Source organism: Haliotis rubra, unplaced genomic scaffold (genome assembly GCF_003918875.1).
Source record: "Haliotis rubra isolate DU_JTF1 unplaced genomic scaffold, ASM391887v1 Scf14, whole genome shotgun sequence".
NCBI classification, from domain to species: domain Eukaryota; kingdom Metazoa; phylum Mollusca; class Gastropoda; order Lepetellida; family Haliotidae; genus Haliotis; species Haliotis rubra.
In genome coordinates this window covers 4191231-4211597 of record NW_025765336.1, presented here as the reverse complement: position 1 = coordinate 4211597, position 20367 = coordinate 4191231, and the positions used below count along the sequence as shown (strand labels likewise).

The 20367-nt window shown below is 39.3% G+C and overlaps 1 protein-coding gene across 1 annotated transcript in view; it reads left to right on the top strand.

Moving 5' to 3' along the window:
- The window catches only part of LOC124268743 (phosphatidylinositol 4-phosphate 3-kinase C2 domain-containing subunit alpha-like), a 71854-nt gene that overhangs the window by 2494 nt on the left and 48993 nt on the right, over positions 1-20367 (top strand).

Sequence of the window (20367 nt, the reverse complement as noted above, 5' to 3'; positions counted from 1 at the left end):
GTTTCCACTCCTGCAACATCCATATGTATTTTGGATTCCGTCTTGTTTGACCCATTTCTGGTATAGTGGTATCCCCTGGCGTGATATTGCTGGAATATTGCTAAAAGTGACACAAAACTAAACTCACTCACTCTTTCATGCTCCTACAAGTTTAGGTTCATTCCTGCATGGATCCAAGTCTGAATTGCTTGACCAGGAAATCTTTCAGAATCATATTCCAAAGGTTTCATAATTGCAAGTGATTACAAATTTTCTACTGTGACTTCCTTGAAACAATATAAGTAAAACAAAGGGACAAAAATTAATGCTATTTAAATTTATGCTCATTTGAGGGTAAAATACATCTAGCTGTTGATTGCAAACCTTTGATGATCACAAAGGAGGTGGTTTGGGAAAACTTATGGAACAAGTAGTGAGCAAGTACTTGCAGAAAATGGTTTCAACATCCGAAACCGTCTATGAAGATATTACTACAACATTTGGAAGGATTCCCCTTTCTATGCCACAAATTACGACTGGGCAGAGGAGTTTAATGTGACAAGGAGAGGCTTGGAGACAACCCCTATCCACCAAGGCCTGATGTGTCAGCAAATCTAGAAGGGATTAAGATTTAATGAATGAAATGGAGATGACCAACAGGTAAAGGACAGAGTCTCCCCATTTTTTGGTTTGAAGTCATTGAATTCTATTTTAACAGAAACTTTGGTAGTGATGAAAGGATTGATTCCCGAGTGTTTGACATCAGATCAAAAAAGACATAAAATACAACATGTCTGGTGATAATCTAGCTCTGTTTGGAACTGATCCAGAAAGGTTCTTGCAATGATTTGTGACAATGGATGAAACCTGGGTTCACTTCCAGTGTGAGTCTAAACAAGAATCCAAAGACTTGCAACATTGACATCACCACCAAAGTAGGCAAAGACTTCCCCATCAGCTGGAAAGGTTGTGACAGTGACATACTTGCTCTGTAGTGAAATTAAGAGTAAGATATGTGAAATATTGTGCAGAAAAGGTTTCTCTTCTATCATGACATAGCCATAATCCACTAGCATAGTTTTGAACTCCTTTATCTTCAAATCTGTTCCCAAACATCAAACACTCTACCAGGAACCCATTTCAACTCTAACAATGATGAGAACTTTTTGGACAGCCAGGAATAGAACTTCTACAAAACTGGGATAAAATCCATCCAACATTGGTGGCAAAAGTCAAGGTCTAAGGGGATTAGTTTGAAAAACTATTGAACGATTGAGCACACATTTAACTGTTATCTTCTCTTGGTATGTGGGGCGGTGGGGTAGCCTAGTGGTTAAAGCGTTCGCTCGTCACGCCGAAGACCCGGGTTCGAGTCCCCACATGGGTACAATGTGTGAAGCCCTTTTCTGGTGTCTCCCGCCATGATATTGCTGGAATATTGCTAAAAGTGGTGTAAAACTTAACTCACTCACTCACTCTTGGTATGTAGAAGAGTTCACAGATATTAATGCTCAGATTGAATGAAGTTTAAATTATGTACAATAATAAATATGTTTTGTTGGATAAATGCTCATTCTGTCAGATCAACCTTGTCTTGTCTCAAGAAAGGTTCCTGGTCAGAATAGGTCCCTTGTATCGGTATATCATCCGTGTAGATCCGGGTTAGAATTGGTCTTCCGCAACCCATGCTTGTTGTAAGAGGCGACTTATAGGATCAGGTGGTCATTAACTTCATTGACACACGTCATTGTATCCCAGTTGTGTAGATCAATGCTCATGCTGTTGATCACTGGATTGTCTGGTCCAGACTCAATTATTCACCGACCAACATCACATAGCTGTAATATTGCTGAGTGCGTGTTGAACAACTAACCAACCAACCAAGGAACCCTTGTATATCATGCTTATCTCCCCTTCCCGAGTATGTCATACTTGTTTTAAGATCAAACTTTATCAGACTGATTTCATGTCATTGTGTCCAGCACATACATTGTTGCTCATGTTTGACTTATTCATGAATGTTCTGTCACTTTGACAGTTCCAGACAAGATTCTTTATTGGTTGTTGTGAAACAATTAGACAAATAGACAATTAAGCTTACAGCTCCAAGGCTCTACATTGCCTGAAAGTTGATAAAACTCCTTATCTTACCTTCATGTAAAATACTTTTATTTCATTGGTCAATGACGTTTTAACAAGTTTCTGTGTCACCCCTTCCAGGAGGGTGACAATTGGAAAAATATTACCCGCTGCCACGGTGACCGCCAAACTCTCCGCCGAGAAGTTGTATCGCTAATACTCGTATGACGTCATAATATGACACATGTAGTGCCCGGAGTTAAAAAATGTTCGATTAGCTGTTTTTAAGTTCAGTATGTACAGATTTATTTTACCGACTTTCACTGCTTTATTTAAACTGTTGTATACATTGAATCGTTTGCACACTCAACTTAAACACAATTAACCTTTTTTTATAGCAGTTTTAAGCTTGTCAGAATATGTTTCACAGATTTAAAAATCCAGTCGAGAGGCAGACGCCATTTGGTTTACATGTCATATAGTCGGTAGCGATCTTCAAAATAAAATAAAATAAAATTTTGTACATTTAACATGGCGGTAAGATAAATACGTTGTATGCTTCTCCCTTGGGTAATACAGTCTGATGTACGCCTTTTTGTAGCCTACTGGCCCGGGTGACACTGCCACAAAGAGGCGTACATCAGACCGTATTACCCGAGGGAGAAGCATACAACTTATATTATCTTGCCTTCATGTAAAATACTTGAATTTCATTGGTCAATGACGCTTTAACAAGTTTCTGTGTCACCCCTTCCAGGAGGGTGACAACTGAAAAAAATATTACCCGCTGCCACGGTAACCGCCAAACTCTCCGCCGAGAAGTTGTATCGCTAATACTCATATGACGTCATAATATGATGCATGTGGTGCCTACCGGCCCGGGTGACACTGCTGCAAAGAGGCGTACATCAGACTGTATTACCCTCGAGAGAAGCTTACAACTTATAATGTATTAACTAAGAAAATTATGGATCACCTTATACTTTTATATCAATTTGGCAGATTGAATAGTGTTACTTCCATTCAATGCCACACTGAAGAGTAATCATGGTGATCCTATGATATCGGGGCGGTGGGGTAGCCTAGTGGTTAAAGCGTTGGCTCGTCACACGGAAGACCCGGGTTCGAATCCCCACATGGGTACAATGTGTGAAGCCCATTTCTGGTGTCCCCCGCCGTGATGTGTTGGAATATTGCTAAAAGCGGCGTAAAACCAAACTCAGTCAGTCAGTCCTATGATATCATGAGTGTCAGCTTGATGGAGGAAAGCCTAAGTGATAAACAAGCTTCGGTATTGGGCCGAGGAACATAGCTTGTGCATCAGCTTCTGGTGTATGCTGAAGGGGTGTAACTCTGCACAGTAAATTCCATTGCCTTGCCCCTGATTACCTTGGTAACATGAAAGAATTGGATGATTCTAATGATTTTATTATTATTTTATGTAATAGTGAGTGAGTGAGTATGGTTTTACGCCACTTTTAGCAATATTCCAGCAATATCACGGTGGGGGACACCAGAAATGGGCTTCACACATTGCACCCATGTTGGGAATCTAACCAGGCCTTCGGCGTGACAAGCGAACGCTTTAACCACTTGGCTTGTAACTTCAAAATGTTAACAGCAACCAGTGGAATTTAACCAGACCAGACACCAACATATGGTGGTGAATTTACTCAGATGTATGGGACATCTAACATTTTCACCAGACCATCGGACTGGCTTGCTGTAAATTTTGACCGTCCATAAAAAATCTAGCCTGTCTCAGGCGGGCGGACGGGCCTTATTTCACTGACATAGGATACAGTAATTGCAGAATAAGTGGTGGTGGAATTGGGTTTAACGTCGTGTTTGAAAATATTTCGCTCATATGACGACGTGCAAGCGTGTGTAGGTGTATGTGCGGCTGCTTGTACTAGCCCAGACTTCAGCTGGTTTTATAGTGCTAGCCCACTGAGATACCACGCCGCAGTGAAGCATGAATACCCCACTCAGACACATTATACTGACTCAGAGCCGACCAGTCCTTGTTGTACCCATTAATGCCGAGCGCCAGGCAGGGACCAACGAGTACCATATTTTAACGTCTTTTGGTATGACGCAGTCGGGGATCGAACCCGCGACCTTCCGCACTCCAGGCTCTGCTTTCACTACACCACGGATACAGTCATTGCAGAATAAGTTACCAAGGATGCTGAAATTTTGTACAAGGAATACCCATAGACTAACGCTTAGTTCCTGAATATATATAATTTTGACAGTAACAAATAAACCCACTCACATTGAAAGGGAGCCCCCGTGAGTTGGGAGAAATCTAGACTTGCTTCATTTAGGGTGTGGGCGGTAGGGTAGCCTAGTGGTTAAAGTGTCCGCTAGTCACACCGAAGACACAGGTTCGATTCCCCACATGGGTACAATGTGTGAAGCCCATTTCTGGTGTCCCCTGCCATGATATTGCTGGAATATTGCTAATAATGGCTTAAACCATACTCACTCACTCATTTAGGGCTCTGGCATTGCAGGCAGGACTAGACAGAAAGGAAAATACCGGTAATGTGGTTCAGGGACTGTGAGACAGACTAGGAATACAACTTTAAGCTCTACTGGTGATGTGAAGTATCTCATCACTACTCAGCATGTTACCATGGTTAGGATCCTCACTCAGCACATGTTACAGGGACGGTAATTAATCGTGATAATATTGTTCATTGTTCAAGTTGGGACGAGAAGGTCCGGCAGCTGTTGGCTGTTGATGGTTTCACTCGGACTCCAGGTCATCCCAGGTACACATATAGATTCAGTTTTTGTGGTGTCTCCCTGGGTAATGATCACTATGGTGTCGCGATCTTTGTATTACAAACCACATAGCTCGACAGGGATAAAATTTTTTAGCTTTCAAAGTGACACAACCTATTTTCATTATATGTTGAGTGTATTGTCAGATGGTATGTTTTTGGACTTCATACCTTTTTAGATGCCAGTGTTTACTGTCACTCTAATAATAACTATAATGATAATATGTGCATTTGTTATGTGCTATATTCCATCTGTTGTGGTTGCTCAAAGCATGGGTCTCAAAGGTAGTACGTTGAGAAGAGATGGGTTTAAGTTGGGACTGAAGCTAAAGATGGGAGGTTTTGATATCAAAAGGAAGGGAGCTCCAGAGGGAAGGAACACAGAATGAGAATGATCTCTGGCCGAAGGTGAAATTGGGTTTAACATCGTGCTTGAGAATATTTCGCTCATATGACGACGTGCATGCGTGTGTATGTGTATGTGGACTGAAGCTGGTTTTATAGTGCTAGCCCACTGAGATACCACGCCGCAGTGAAGCATGAATACCCCACTCAGACACATTATACTGACTCAGAGCCGACCAGTCCTTGTTGTACCCATTAATGCCGAGCACCAGGCAGGGACCAACAAGTACCATATTTTAACGTCTTTTGGTATGACGCGGTCTGGGATCGAACCCACGACCTTCCGCTCTCCGGGCGGACGCTCTAACCACTACACCACAGAGGCGGTCTATGGCCGAAGGGTTTGAGATTGATCTAGGGGATGGATAGTAGAAGTTGATCATTGGATCTCAGATGTTTGTGTGAAGTATGTTTCTGGAGAAGTTCTTTCAGATATCTTAGCGTCATGGTAACAGCTGTAGGTCAGGGTCAGAGCTATGAACCCGGTTCTAGCTTGTACTGGGAGCCAATGGAGATTCATCAATATTGGTGTTATATTGGATGTTTTCTTGCAGTGGTTTCGTAACACAGATATTGTAAATACTTGGATGATAATTCTTGGGTTTTAGTTAAAGTTGTCTTTAATATACAGGGGTGGAAATAACCCATTGCCCGACGTCCGAGTCCAGTGTTGTTTTCTGTCGGGCAAGCTAATTTGTATATCACAGTGTACCGGTGTCCAGTTGACTTTCCAATGTTAATTATGTTGTTTTATTTAAAAGATCAACCAGAAAATCGGCCGGTATAGTGGAAAAATTATCAGGGCAAGTGATTTTACATGTGCCACTGTACCAGAGTACACAAGCAATTTTAAAGTCATTTCCACCCCTTCTTAAATATAATGGAAATGATATCATAAAAAATCACTCATCCTATACTGACAGTACAACACTTGTCCTATACTAACAGTACAACTTGATAGCAATCGATGTCTTTTTCATTACGCAAGTGATTTTTATAAATATATTCCGTACGCATTTGTTTTAAACATTTTTCGTATCTAACATTTTAAATCCGTAATTGGTAAGCAACAATTATTTTTCAATGCGTAATTGGAAATTTTATATGCGTATTTTACCCGGATATGCCGCTTATCTGGGCCTCTGATGTTTTCTTCCAGGTTTATTGGAAGGGACTGATTACGTTGACAGCCTTCTAAAAATATTTACTCTACTGCATAGCAAGATAATATCACGTTACATTCATCAACTAAGGGCCTGATTAAATCTCTGAATTAATGGAGCCTTTGGAGTAATAAGTAATACTGATGTGATTTTACTCATTTTTCTGTCAGTCAACTTGATAAACAAACCCAGCTCAAAATTTCGTACAAAAACTCTGAGAATCCAGTTGAGGTCTGAATGTGACTGATTACTTGGATATGTTGTTATGCGAGTAGTATTCAATATTGTCAAGGAACTGAAGCATATTAAACTTCATTTCAGGTTAAATAAACATTACTGCATAAATCAATTTGTTACCATTCAGTTTGATAACAGGTTGAACAAGTATATTTTACATTACATTCACTGAAGACAGCTCAGGGTGCTGATCCACCAAGCGTTTGTAGCGTTACTGCCTATCGTGACTCTATGGTTTTACATGGGCTTATGAATGTTATAGCACTACTAACGCTTTGTGTGGCAAACCTGTGCGTGCATGCATGTGTGGATAATTGATCCCAAGTGTCTTTTGATTGATTTGATATCAGAAAACACACAGGTGAGAGTGAGATACTTTATCATTAAAACATAATTCTGTCAACTTTTTCAGTTTGTGAAGCAATAAAACTTCACTCACTCACTCACTCACTCGATTTGATGCACACATTTATTCATTACAGTAACAACCCAGGCCATGTTGTCTCACAACAAACATATCCAGTTACTACAATTGCACATCCACAGGAGGTGTGGTGGGGATTAATGCAGTATACTGTTGCTGTTAGTATGGCCATGTGTATATTTATTGAATATTCTAGAAACACATTGCATGAACAGAGGTGACCTGTCAAAATAAATTAATCGGACACAGCTCAGATTGCATGTTCTAATCTGTGATTGGATGACGTGACAAAGTTCAGTGAAATGTTTTTGTTGATCTTGAACCATGTTCTTGAGCAACTCAAGAATTTTATCTTGTTTTATGACTCTGCACCTGACTAAAATATTTGAACTGGGGAGACTATGTCTCCTCGCCTGACAATTGGACATTTCTGTGTTAGTCATGCTATTAGAATGTGATGGATCAATCGCCAGATAAAGTGAAAATATTTGCACTTACATGTTTTTTTTATCAGCTTTATTTTCACAGATTTTTTACTCATTTATATATGATTTTGTAAGTCAAACACATGCAAACTTTGTCTTAACATGCTTAATGTCAATTATGTTAACTTCATAACAAATTCTAACTTCTCAGACCAGTGTTCTTGTTTGGTTAGGGAGGTGGGGTAGCCTAGTGATTAAAGTGTTTGCTTGTCATGCCGAAGACCCGGGTTAAATTCCCCACATGGGTACAATGTGTGAAGCCCATTTCTGGTGTCCCCTGCTGTGATATTGATGGACTATTGCTAAAAGCGTGTAAAACTCAGCTCACTCACTCCCTCTTGTTTGGTTTTAAACTGACCAGCTCTCGGGACAGGCTGCCTTTAAAGATACCAGTACATGCAACATGTTTCCACTGTTGTCAGTGAACTATCATGTGACTCATATCAACCAATGGTTGAGCTGGCTAAGTATAGACTAGTTACTTCTTTTTACAAACACACTCAGACGATGTGATAACTGTAGATCTTGGTTGATAGAGGGTTTGTCATGATTTCTATTTAAAGATAATGATGTCATATTCAATGCTTGTACAGTGGAATGGTTGGGTAAAAGCTCTTTGTTACTGTTAATTTCTGGTAATTACTGGTAAACACTGCCAACACAGAACTTTGCCATTTTATTTCATGAACATATATAATTTTAGAGAAAACCTTCCTGTATAATGATTTCTTGGATTAACTGGGAAATTTGTGTTTAGTGTTAACTTTATCATTATCTCGTGCCAAAGGTAATCAGATAATGAGTCTTGGTAATGGCTGCATGTGTTTAAGATTTGTTTGTTGGTGGTTGACCTCCATGCTATTCCGTCAGCCTGTAAATCATGGCAAGCCATCGTTAAGAACAGGTTAGAAACTCACTGAAGGAAAGAAGGATGGAAGGAATTTGGTTTAGAATGTTTGTACACGATTTAAGTTACTTCACAGTGAATCATTGTTTGTTTGGGTTTAGCGCTATATAGTATATATAATCTTAAGGTCGTAGCACTATGTATATAATGTATATAGCAGGGCTCGATTTAGTACTTTGTTACTTGCACTGGTGCAACCCAATATTACAAAGTGCTATCTAGCTATTAGCTGAACTTGCACCTGGTGCAACTCAATTTTTGAGTGGGTAAACTCTCAATAAAACATCTAAATAATTCAATACCATATTTCTTACATTGTATATTGCAATAAAAGCAGTGCAACTGGAATTTGGCTGGTGCAACTAGGTTTTTATCTTAGGTTGCACCTGGTGCAAGTAGGTTAACATCTCTTAAATCGAGCCCTGATATAGTTTTAGGGCCTTAGTGCTATATAGATAGCATATATATAATCTTAAGGTCTTAGCACTATGTATATAATGTATATAGTTTTAGGGCTTTAGCGCGCTATATAGATAGCATATATATAATCTCAGAGTCTTAGCACTATATATTTAGCATATATATAGTCTTAGCACTATATATATATTGTATATAGTCTTAGGATCTTTGCACTATATATATATATTGTATATATTGGCGGTGGGGTAGTCCAGTGGTTAAAACGCCGAAGACCCGGGTTCGAATCCCCACATGGGTACAATGAGTGAAGCCCATTTCTGGTGTCCCCAGCCGTGATATTGCTGGAATATTGCTAAAAGCGGCGTAAAACCAAACTCAGTCAATCAGTATATAGTCTTAAGATCTTTGCACTATATATATATATATAGCATATATATAGTCTTAGCACTATATATATATATATATATTATATATATAGTCTTAGGATCTTAGCACTATATAAATAGTGAATATATAGTCTTGGGCTCTTAAAACTACGTATGTAGTCTTGGGTCTTAGCACTATATATACATAGTGTATATTCTTAGGATCTTTGTATAGATAGTATATACTGTCTTTGGGTCTTAGCATTATATATATAGTATATATTGTCTTAGGATCTTAGCACTATATATACACTAATACAGTATTTTAGTCTCAGCACCATATGTATGGTGTATATATTGCTAAGAGTGAGTCAGTACTGTCTTTGGGTCTTAGCATTATATATATAGTATATATTGTCTTAGGATCTTAGCACTATATATACACTAATACAGTGTGTATAGTCTCAGCACTATATATATGGTGTATATATTGCTAAGAGTGAGTCAATGAGTTTAGTTTTACACGCACTCAGCAATATTACAGCTATATGGCGGCGGTCTGTAAATAATCTAGTCTGGACCAGACAATCCAGTGATCAACAGCATGAGCATCGATCTGCTCAACTGGGAACCGATGACATGTGTCAACCAAGCCAGCGAGGCTGACCACCCGATCCCGTTAGTCGCCTCTTACGACCAGCATGGGTTACTGAAGGTTCATTCTAACCCAGACCTTCACAGGTCTATATTGCTAAGACCCTGGCGGTGACAGTATATACCTTGATGCTAGTTTTTGCGTGACAAGCCCCTGTGTTTCATATGTGTTGTGGTATGATGTAGTTTCCACAAACGCAGGACGTTGTTCCACTTCTTTATTCAGGACCATTACAGTTACAACTCATATTTCCTATGCAAACCCTTTAAATTACGCTGTAATACGGTTGAAAACCGTGTAGCCCTATGCCCGAACGTTAGCATCTTTTTGCTTCGGCCGACCTCTCTCTCACCCCTGCCCGTGGCTCGCCTCGCCTCAACTCCCCGTCACATGACCAGTCACATGACCCATCACATGACCCATACTCTTGTTTCTAATTATAGCTCACTGCTGTCACTGTCAAACAGATGCTATAACTGGCACTTACACTCCGGCCCCTAATTAGTAACAACCTGTGACTAATTACATCAAAATATATAAGTGCCCTCGTGTAAACAAAGGAAATATCATTCTTATTCACTTTTGAAATACTGATAACACAGATTAAAGTTAAATTCATCACCTTAAATGTACATTCAAATTAATACTGAATCTTTCAGCACAAGAAATACTTTAAATCATAATTCAAAATTGTAGCTTTACTATATCTTCACACCTTTAGTCTCACAATCAGTGAAATAACTTACTTTTCACTGTCACATCACCATTGTATCATAATCTGGCAAAATACATTTAACATAGCTTCCCTTGTAATAATAAACTCAAAGAGTCAAACACACTATAAATTATATGTTTCAATCCTGAAACAATCACAAATAAACTGACATGATTGTCACTTGTTTGTCAGTAATGTACATGACTGGATACCTCACTGGAATGTCACATATTTTGCTCGGTACATCACTGGAATGTCACATATTGAGCCCGGTACATCACTGGAATGTTATTTGTACATTCTGTACATCACTGGAATGTCACATTCTATGCCCGGTACATCACTGGAATGTTATTTGTACATTCTGTACATCACTGGAATGTCACATTTTATGCCCGGTACATCACTGGAATGTTATTTGTACATTCTGTACATCACTGCAGTATGAACTTCATACTGGCTTAACAGTCTCTGTAAATTAATCTTAAGAATTAGAATTAGACAAGGAAACATTAATCATAATATTACTGCTCATTTTCTAGCAGTAAACACAACTTGTTGACTGGTCTCTCAAGAGTGCTTACTCTTGTCTTCACTTGTACTTGACGCACATGACCTTGTCTATCTGGATACACATTCATTATGCGCCCCATAGGCCAGGAGCATCTTGGTGACAAACTGTCCACAATCAACACGACATCCCCTACCTGGAGATTTCGTCTTGGTTCCAACCATTTTTGACGCTCTTGACATAACGGTAGGTATTCTCCCACCCAACGCTTCCAGAATAAGTCAGACATGTATTGAATTTGGCGCCATCTTCTCTTGACATACAAATCTTCTTTTCGAAACACACCGGGTGATAGACTAGTAGATTCCTTGAGTAGAAGTAGATGATTTGGAGTTAGTGGTGTCAAATCATTGGGGTCACTAGAGATTTTGGAAATAGGTCTACTATTGACAATAGCCTCAATTTCACAGAAAACAGTCTGCAATCCTTCATCATCCAAAATCTGTTCTTTGACAAGTCCAGAAAGTACTTTCCTAACAGTTCTTATTTGCCTTTCCCAAATACCTCCAAAATGTGAAGCTACCGGGGGATTAAATATCCAATCCACATTCTTCTGCAACAAGGATTCATGAATCTTTGACTGATTCCAACTTTCAATTTGCTCTCTCAGTTCCCTTTCAGTTCCAACAAGATTTGTCCCATTGTCAGACCGGATTGACTTAACCTGACCTCTTCTCGCGATGAATCTGCGTAATGCGCATATACAAGAATCCGTGTCTAAAGAATATGCGACTTCAAGATGTATGGCTCGTATTGTCAAACACGTAAAGAGAACACCATACCTTTTGACCTGATTACGAGCTCGCTTGACCATGATAGGTCCAAAATAGTCAATTCCCACATAAGTGAAAGGTGGTTCTGCATGAACTAATCTGTCGCTTGGCAGGTCTGACATTTTCTGTTCACAAGGCTTCGACTGTTGTCGTCTGCACACAACACACTTGTTTAGTATGCTGCGAACTGCAGAGTTACCTTTCAATATCCAATACTTGTCTGCAAGTCTTGAAAGGATATGATTTCTTCCCATATGGCCAGCAATTTCATGAATGTACTGAATGAGTAGATTTGTAACATGACATTTCTTTGGCAAAATAATGGGATATTTCGACAAGTCATTCAAATTTGCTTTTCCGATACGTCCTCCCACACGTAGAACATCATCTTCGACAAATGGATTAAGCCGATAGATTGGACTTTTCTTCTTGATTTTGGCTGTTGATTTCTTGTTCAGTTGACTTTTCAAAATATCAATTTCTTCTGAAAAGGTTTGTCTTTGAACATGCTTCAAAATGGTTATTTCAGCATTTTCCATTTCTGATACAGTTAACGGAGAGTTTCCTTTTCCAGAAAATGTTTGCTTTGATCTCAAACTGTACTTACATGCTGTTTTATCGGTTTGTTTACCTCTTTCACGAAATATTTTCTTCAGTCGCAGCAGCCACGCGACAGCTCTTTTCAATCGGAACCAATCCGAATAGTAGGCGAACAGCTTGTTGATAGGCTCTGATGCATCATTTGCTGAAACCTTGCTTAAGCAAACTGTCTTCACTTCTGGGTCACCTTCGGTAACTTCTGGAATGTTTGTCTTTGGAATAGGCCACTTTGATTCCTCTTCTTTGAGAAATTCTGGTCCATTAAGCCATCTTGTACATTTTTCCACTGACTTGAGTGATATTCCTCTTGACGCATCATCGGCAGGATTCTCCTCTGAAGGAACGTAACGCCACTGTGATTGGTTTGACATCTCATGTATGACAGCTAGTCGATTAGCTACAAATGTCTGATATCTTGTGCTCTTATTCTGTAAATAGCACAAAACTGACATACTGTCGGTCCAGAAGAATGTCTTTTCCACTGGGATTTCCAACTCTCTTCTTAGTAAATTATCAACTCTTACCGCAACTGTTGATGCTGTCAGTTCTAACCTAGGCACTGTAATCTGCTTCAAAGGCGTGACTCTGGATTTACCAATAAGGAAGGTGCAGTGTACCTTACCAGTGGTGTCCACTTGTCTCAAATAGCTTACAGTCCCATATCCGTTTTCACTGGCATCAGCAAAAGTGTGAATCTGTGTCGATGAAATGTCTTGTAATTGTGTCGACTTAACACATCGGTTGATGGCGAGGTCCTCCAACTTCGGTAAGTTATGAAGCCAATTCTGCCATATGATCACATACTTCCTAGGTAGTTCCTGATCCCATCCATATTTGAGTCTGCATAGTTCCTGTAGTAGAGACTTGGCAGGCAGAATGAAAGGCGCAACTAATCCAAGCGGGTCATACACTGAGCTTACAATGGAAAGTATGCCTCTTCTGGTCGCTGGTCTTGGGTTAATATCAATCTTTACCTTGAATTGGTCAGTTTCAATACACCATCTCATTCCAAGTGCCCTTTCTATTGGTAAACTGTTCTGATTCAAATCTAAATCTTTAACTTCTTTTGCCTTTTCATTCTCAGGTATGTTATCCAACACCTTTCTGCTATTACTAATCCATTTAGTCAAGTGAAATCCACCTTTCTGGCATGCTGTGGTCAAGTCCTGAACAAGATCAACTGCTTCAATTTCTGTCGCAAGCGACTTGAGACAGTCATCAACATAGAAATTCTTCTCTATCGTGTTGATTACATTTGGACTGAAGTTCTTCGCACTATCTTCTGCTGTTTGCCGAAGTGCAAAGTTTGAGCAACTTGGGGATGAAACAGCTCCGAAAATGTGTACTTTCATCTGATACTCTATGATATCTTCGTCAATGTTTCCATCAGTCCACCAGAGGAAACGCAATACATCATAGTTATCTGGATTGACATTCACTTGGTAAAACATGGATTCTATATCAGACATAACTGCAATCGGCTCCTGTCTGAATCGGAGTAACACACCAAGAAGCGAGTTAGTGAGATCTGGTCCTTGTAACAGTTGATCATTTAACGAAGTTCCTTGAAACCTGGCTGAACAATCAAAAACAACTCTGATTTTCTGTGGCTTTTTCGGATGATATATGCCATGATGAACTAAGTACCAGACCTTTCCATCTGACCGACCCAATTTCTCATCAGGGACTTTCTGAGCATAACCTTTTTCTAAAAGTTTATCAATAAATCCTTTGTAATCTTCAAAGTATTGTTGATTCCTCTGAAACTTCCTTTTCAAGGAGTTCATTCTTTCCAATGCTTGATGTTTGTTGTTGGGCATCTTTACACTATGGTCGCGAAAAGGTAAGTCCAACTGATAGTGTCCGTCTTTCAAAGTAACAGAATTTTCCATGATTCTGATGAACTGTTTATCTTCTTGTGACATCTCTGACTTTTCATCTGCTGTACTTTCACTAAAATCATGATTGAATTGATCTGTTAACTGTTGATTCAAATCTGTTCTCACATCATGCATGATTCTGTTGACTGAAAACTGTGTTTTGCTCTGACCATCACTGCTTCCTCTCATGTGACTGCTCACTGTCCATCCAAGCAATGTCTTGACAGCATATGGTCCTTCATCTTCACTGTTAATAACTTGCCATGGCTCCATAGCCTGCGGAACATTATTTCCTATGAGAAGTTCAACTTCAGCATTGATTGTAGGCAAGTTTACTTCCTTCAAGTATGACCATTGTTTGAGATCCTCTTGTACATACATATCAGACCTAGAGACTGGTATCTGTTTCTGACTGTACACATCTGGTAATTTAATCACACTATCTCCATCCAGACTTGTGACTTCAAGATTTCTCAAAAGAAAGCTGTCAACTTCTTTGTCCTGTCCCAATGTGTGTATTGTGATTTGAGACCTTCTCCCTTCTATTCTAAGTTTCTTCATGATGTTTTCTGTACAGAATGTTCCTGAGCTGCCACTGTCCAGGAAAGCATAAGTCTCTACACACTCATCCCCACTGTCTACCTTTACTCGTACAGGGATAATAGGCATGCCACACTCTCTGTTTCCGGCCCCAGTATCCTTCGCATCACAGACAGTTACATGATTACTTGCAACTTCCTTTGGAGCTGATGAACCTGTCTGGTGAAGATTATTCTTGTTATTAAAGTGCAATACTGTAGCATGTGTTCTTCCACAGAGTTCACATGAAAGTTTCTTGGTACAATCTTTACTTATGTGCCCATGGTTAAGACACCGGAAACAAAGACCTTTGGACCTAAGGAATGTTAACCTCTCTTCATTTGGCTTGTTGCGCAGTCGCTTGCACATTTCCCAAGGAATGTTCTGCATGACAATATAGACATGGAGATCTAAAAGCACTTTTACTCCCATTTGTCTGCTGTTCACTAGATATTGTGCGATCTGTATAACTCTCCAATGTATTCCTTTCGGATTTCATATCTGTGTGTTTTGGGGATTCAAACCTCCTTGCCTTGGAATTTTCAACTTCCGACAATACAGTGGTAAAGCTTGAACTTTTATATTTGCTTGTTTTGGTTGGTTGTACTTTAGTCTTAGATGCTTTGTCTTCCACAATATTGCCGTACAATGGGTTGGATATTATCTCTGTATGTTCCTCCACGTATTCAGCAAGATCTATGAAATCAGCATATCTTCTTTGCTTTTCTTGGATTAAATGGGCTTGCATTCTCCATCTCTCCCTCAGCTTGAATGGTAGCTTCGAAACAAGAGTTCTCAAGTTGATAGGGTGATCTAACTCTCTCATATATTCAATATTGGTCATGCTGTTCTTACATCCTATTAGAAAGAGTGAGAAACTGTTCAATGCCTGAACATCTTCAGATTTCACAGGTGGCCAATTCAATGCTTTCTCGATGTATGCTGAAGCCACCTTAAACGGATCTCCATATTTCTTTCTGAGAAGATTCTTTGCTGTCCAATAACAATCTTCTTGTCTCATAAGCATACAGCTCTGCACTAATTTATAAGGTTCCCCTCTTGTGTACTGCGCTAAATAATACAACCTATCTTTCGGGTTATGAGTTTTTTCTTCAATGATGTGTTCAAAAGATTGCATGAAACCATGAAATTCCAACGGATTCCCACTGAATGCAGAAATATCTCTAAATGGTAACTTTGACATAAGTTGCTGCTCCATTAATAGTTCCATCAATTGGTTCTGTTTGCTCAAGATATCATGTAATGATGTGTCAGACTGTGGTTTCCCTTCACCTGAACTTGGTTTTGGTTTTCCATCATTTGAAAGTGGGTTTCCACTATTCTGGTTGCTAAGTCTTCTAGTTGATGAGTCAAAGTTTCTAACATTGTCTAAGTATTCTACTCTCGGTGTACTTGGACGTCTCTGACTGATATGAATCTCTTTTTCCTCCTTAATGTTTGAAGTATCATCCCTCTGAATTACTTTCTGACTATCTTCACTCTCATACTGCTTATATACCAGTGTTTTGGCTTCTGTAGCTGCTAATTCTGCTCTAAGCTCAACTTCTTCTTTCAAGTGTCTAAGACGACTTTCTTCTTCCTCTAACATTTGCTTCTGTTTCAATACTGAAGAGCGTGCTAACAACTCTGCTCGCTTAGCTTCCGCTTTCATTCTCTCTTTAGAAGCAGTGGACTGTACTGTCGACTGATAACTTCTATCCGAACAAGCATGTGAAATGCTATCTTCAGGCCTGACTACATTTGACACAATATCTATGTCTAACCTCTCTTCAGCATCCTTCAGCCAAACGTCTACTGATTCTCTGAAACTCATAAAGTCACTCTTTCTCCTAGCATACCATGTTGAAGATTCTTCTAGTTCATGTGGGCTCACTAATTCACTATGATAAGAACTGTGAGCATTATCAAATGCCTGATATTTCTCCTTCCATAATGCATATTCTGTCTGAATTCTGTCATAGTTATCAAAGCTTGACATCAATTGTAGAAGGCTATTTTCAATTGAAGTAACTTGATTCCCCAATAATCTTCTATTTTCGTTCAGTCGTGTGAGTTTGTATTCTAATCCCTTTTCTGTTAACTGTCTCTTTCTACCACTTGCCTCCGACATATTGGAAACAAAAAGAAATCTTCAGTCTTCGCTTTCAAAGTTAACAGGTTAACTGGTCATAAGCAATGTCAAAGTTCATGAACTCATTTTGATACCCACGGCGTACCATGTCGAATATCCAAACACACGTGCTCTTCCCACAATGCAAGCGTGACGAATGTTTTCATTTCGAAACGACAGTTTATAAAGTTACTTCCACACCAAAATATGACTTGAATTATGTTAGTAACACTTTGAAATAGCATTTGTCTATCTTGAACTTGACTGTTACCTTCATGACACTGTATTGTTTGGCAGTGTTTAGCCTCGTGTTTTTTCCGAGTCTTCAGCCGCCTGTCCTGTTTTCGTGAAACTTTCGTGACAACTGACGGGCTGGTTTTCAACTTTTGTAGGTTCCACAAACGCAGGACGTTGTTCCACTTCTTTATTCAGGACCATTACAGTTACAACTCATATTTCCTATGCAAACCCTTTAAATTACGCTGTAATACGGTTGAAAACCGTGTAGCCCTATGCCCGAACGTTAGCATCTTTTTGCTTCGGCCGACCTCTCTCTCACCCCTGCCCGTGGCTCGCCTCGCCTCAACTCCCCGTCACATGACCAGTCACATGACCCATCACATGACCCATACTCTTGTTTCTAATTATAGCTCACTGCTGTCACTGTCAAACAGATGCTATAACCTGCCTGTCTACTGATGTCGCCTATGAAGCCTAATGATAATGGAGTGGCTAAGTCAAGTTGTCGAGGAGCAGCAACCCTGCTGCTCGTGCCAACCTGAATCATGCCTAGTGCATGTTCTCTTTCTTGAGGTGTTAACCTCGGCATCTCTGTCCTCGTTTCACAATCGTTAGTGAAGCAATGAGAATCGGTTCTCATACACCTGCTTTTAATGTCACAGTCAGTATGATTTCAGAATGAAATTCGTGCTTGTTTCATGGCGTGGCTGCATGTTGATGCATTTTGGAATTAAGAATCATACTGTGGACAGGAATTTGTTTCTAAAGCATACTTTCAACTGGACATGCCCTTCGCCATTATATGAGTTTCTTTTCATTTTTGATGCTGTTTTTGATTTCTGTTTTTGTATTACCCGGTCGTTCCGGTTTATGGTTTCCGATGCGACTTGATGGAGTGTTAAACGTACATGGAAGAGAAAGGGATCTTGTCCTCATTGGCACTTCGACTTCATGTTAGTTATATTTATTGTCATGCTGAAATCCATCTTGATGAAAATATGGACAATTTTAGACTGGTGTGTTTTCAATGATGTTCAGTATATGTTTCCTGATGAAAGTCAACAGTACAATACTGCTGTTACCATAGTTACAATTTACTCGAATACCTGGTGAAACAAACCGTGACCCTACATGAATGCAATTTGTTATTCATAGTTACTTGAGTCGAATATTCATGAGTTTTGTAAAGGAGAGTGTTTTGACATGAATTTGAGGGTTATTTCGCTAGCTTAGACATGCAGATGGGAATCTACCTAAGCCAGGCAGGATTATAGCCAACACTCATATATGTTTGTTTTGACAATAATGTGGTCACTTGTCACTGTAATAGTTTATCACTGGCAACATGGTGAAAAGATGTCAAAATATGTATTTTCTTATTGCTTCACTGAATAGTGAATATTAGTGATGACTATTGAGGGGGTAACAACTATTACAAGACCAGTAGTCTATTGCAACATACTATCGCGACCAACTATTGCAATAGTTATTTTCTCTTTGTATTGTCTCATTTGAAGTCATTTCCCAAATGAATGTATAGTTTATATGAAATAAAAACAAGTTGAAGTAGTTTCAGTCTCTTATAATAACTGACAAGAAACTTGAAACCCAGATCAAGTAAACTTATTGTTATTCACAATTTCAAACAGCGATTTGCAAGCCGTGTTTGCCGCCATGTTTGTTTAAGAGGTAATAGGGGCAGATAACTCTAAATCAAAGTGAACGAATCTGGAACTTCCTGTATTTTGCGCTGCGCATTTATCAACGGAAGTCAATTACTAAACTATTGATAGTCACACATACTATCGATGCATCGATAGTATTTTGTTTTACCATCGATTAATTGCTATCAGAGACTCAACACTTGCATATGAATATAGAGAGTAATACATCAAGTTCTGCCTTGTTATTGTATTTGTTACCCAAAGATTTGTGATGTGTATCATCAGAGGTACAAATACGCTGTGTATCTGCGTATATTGTTTTTAAAACTCTATACCTATTAAGTCTATTACTTACAAGTACCGTATGCTTGAATTTTTGTAAATACCGTATACCGGGAAATTTTCAAGGTATTAAAATTTCGAGGTTTGAGACCCCAGAGCTTTCGAGGTGATTTAAATTTCGAGGTTTGGGGACCTAAAATAAATAAATATTTTAGACAATGTTAATTACGAGGTTAGAAGAAAGGGGCCAGAAACATCACTTACCGGACCAATACTCACTGAGCTATCGGCAAAACTCCTAGTAGCCTGTGATAACTGCTGTCTGACTGTTATAACAACCGGTATACCAGTCCATGGTAGCAATAATAGTAATGAAAACAAACGTTTGATCCTTTGTTGTGATAAATGGCCCATAAAACATTCTAACGCAGAGTTCAAACATGACGCAGCCATTTTTTCTCAGACGATATTGTTTTCTTTTAACAACTAATTATAAGCATGTATGCATCACTCACTCACTCACTCACTCATGCTCACTCTGAGGTCAGCTCACTCACTCACTCACTCACTCACTCACTCACTCACTCACCGCCGCACGCCGATTTGATGTGCACATTTAATCAATACGATAATAGCCCAGACCATGTTGTCTCACAATAAACATATCACACTTTAAACACAAGATGCTCACCTTCACCAAAGTCCAAGATGGCTCAGAATCTAGCTGCCATACTTGCCATACCATTCTCGACATACAAACCTTCCTGGTTTACATCATGTAACCACATTCTGATTCATGTTTAGAAAGGTAGTCTCATATCGTGATTCCAACAGTTTTCCAGTCCCTTTTGATCTGAGGTACAACATGCTGCCGAGTTCCGATCTTTCCAATCCCCTTTAATGTTTTGAGTAGCAGTAGCATGCATACATTCCCGTAATATTTAAATTGTTATTTTCTTTGTATTTTTGTGTGAAATATTGAGTATCTATTCCACAAGTTGAGTACTAAGATACAAACTTA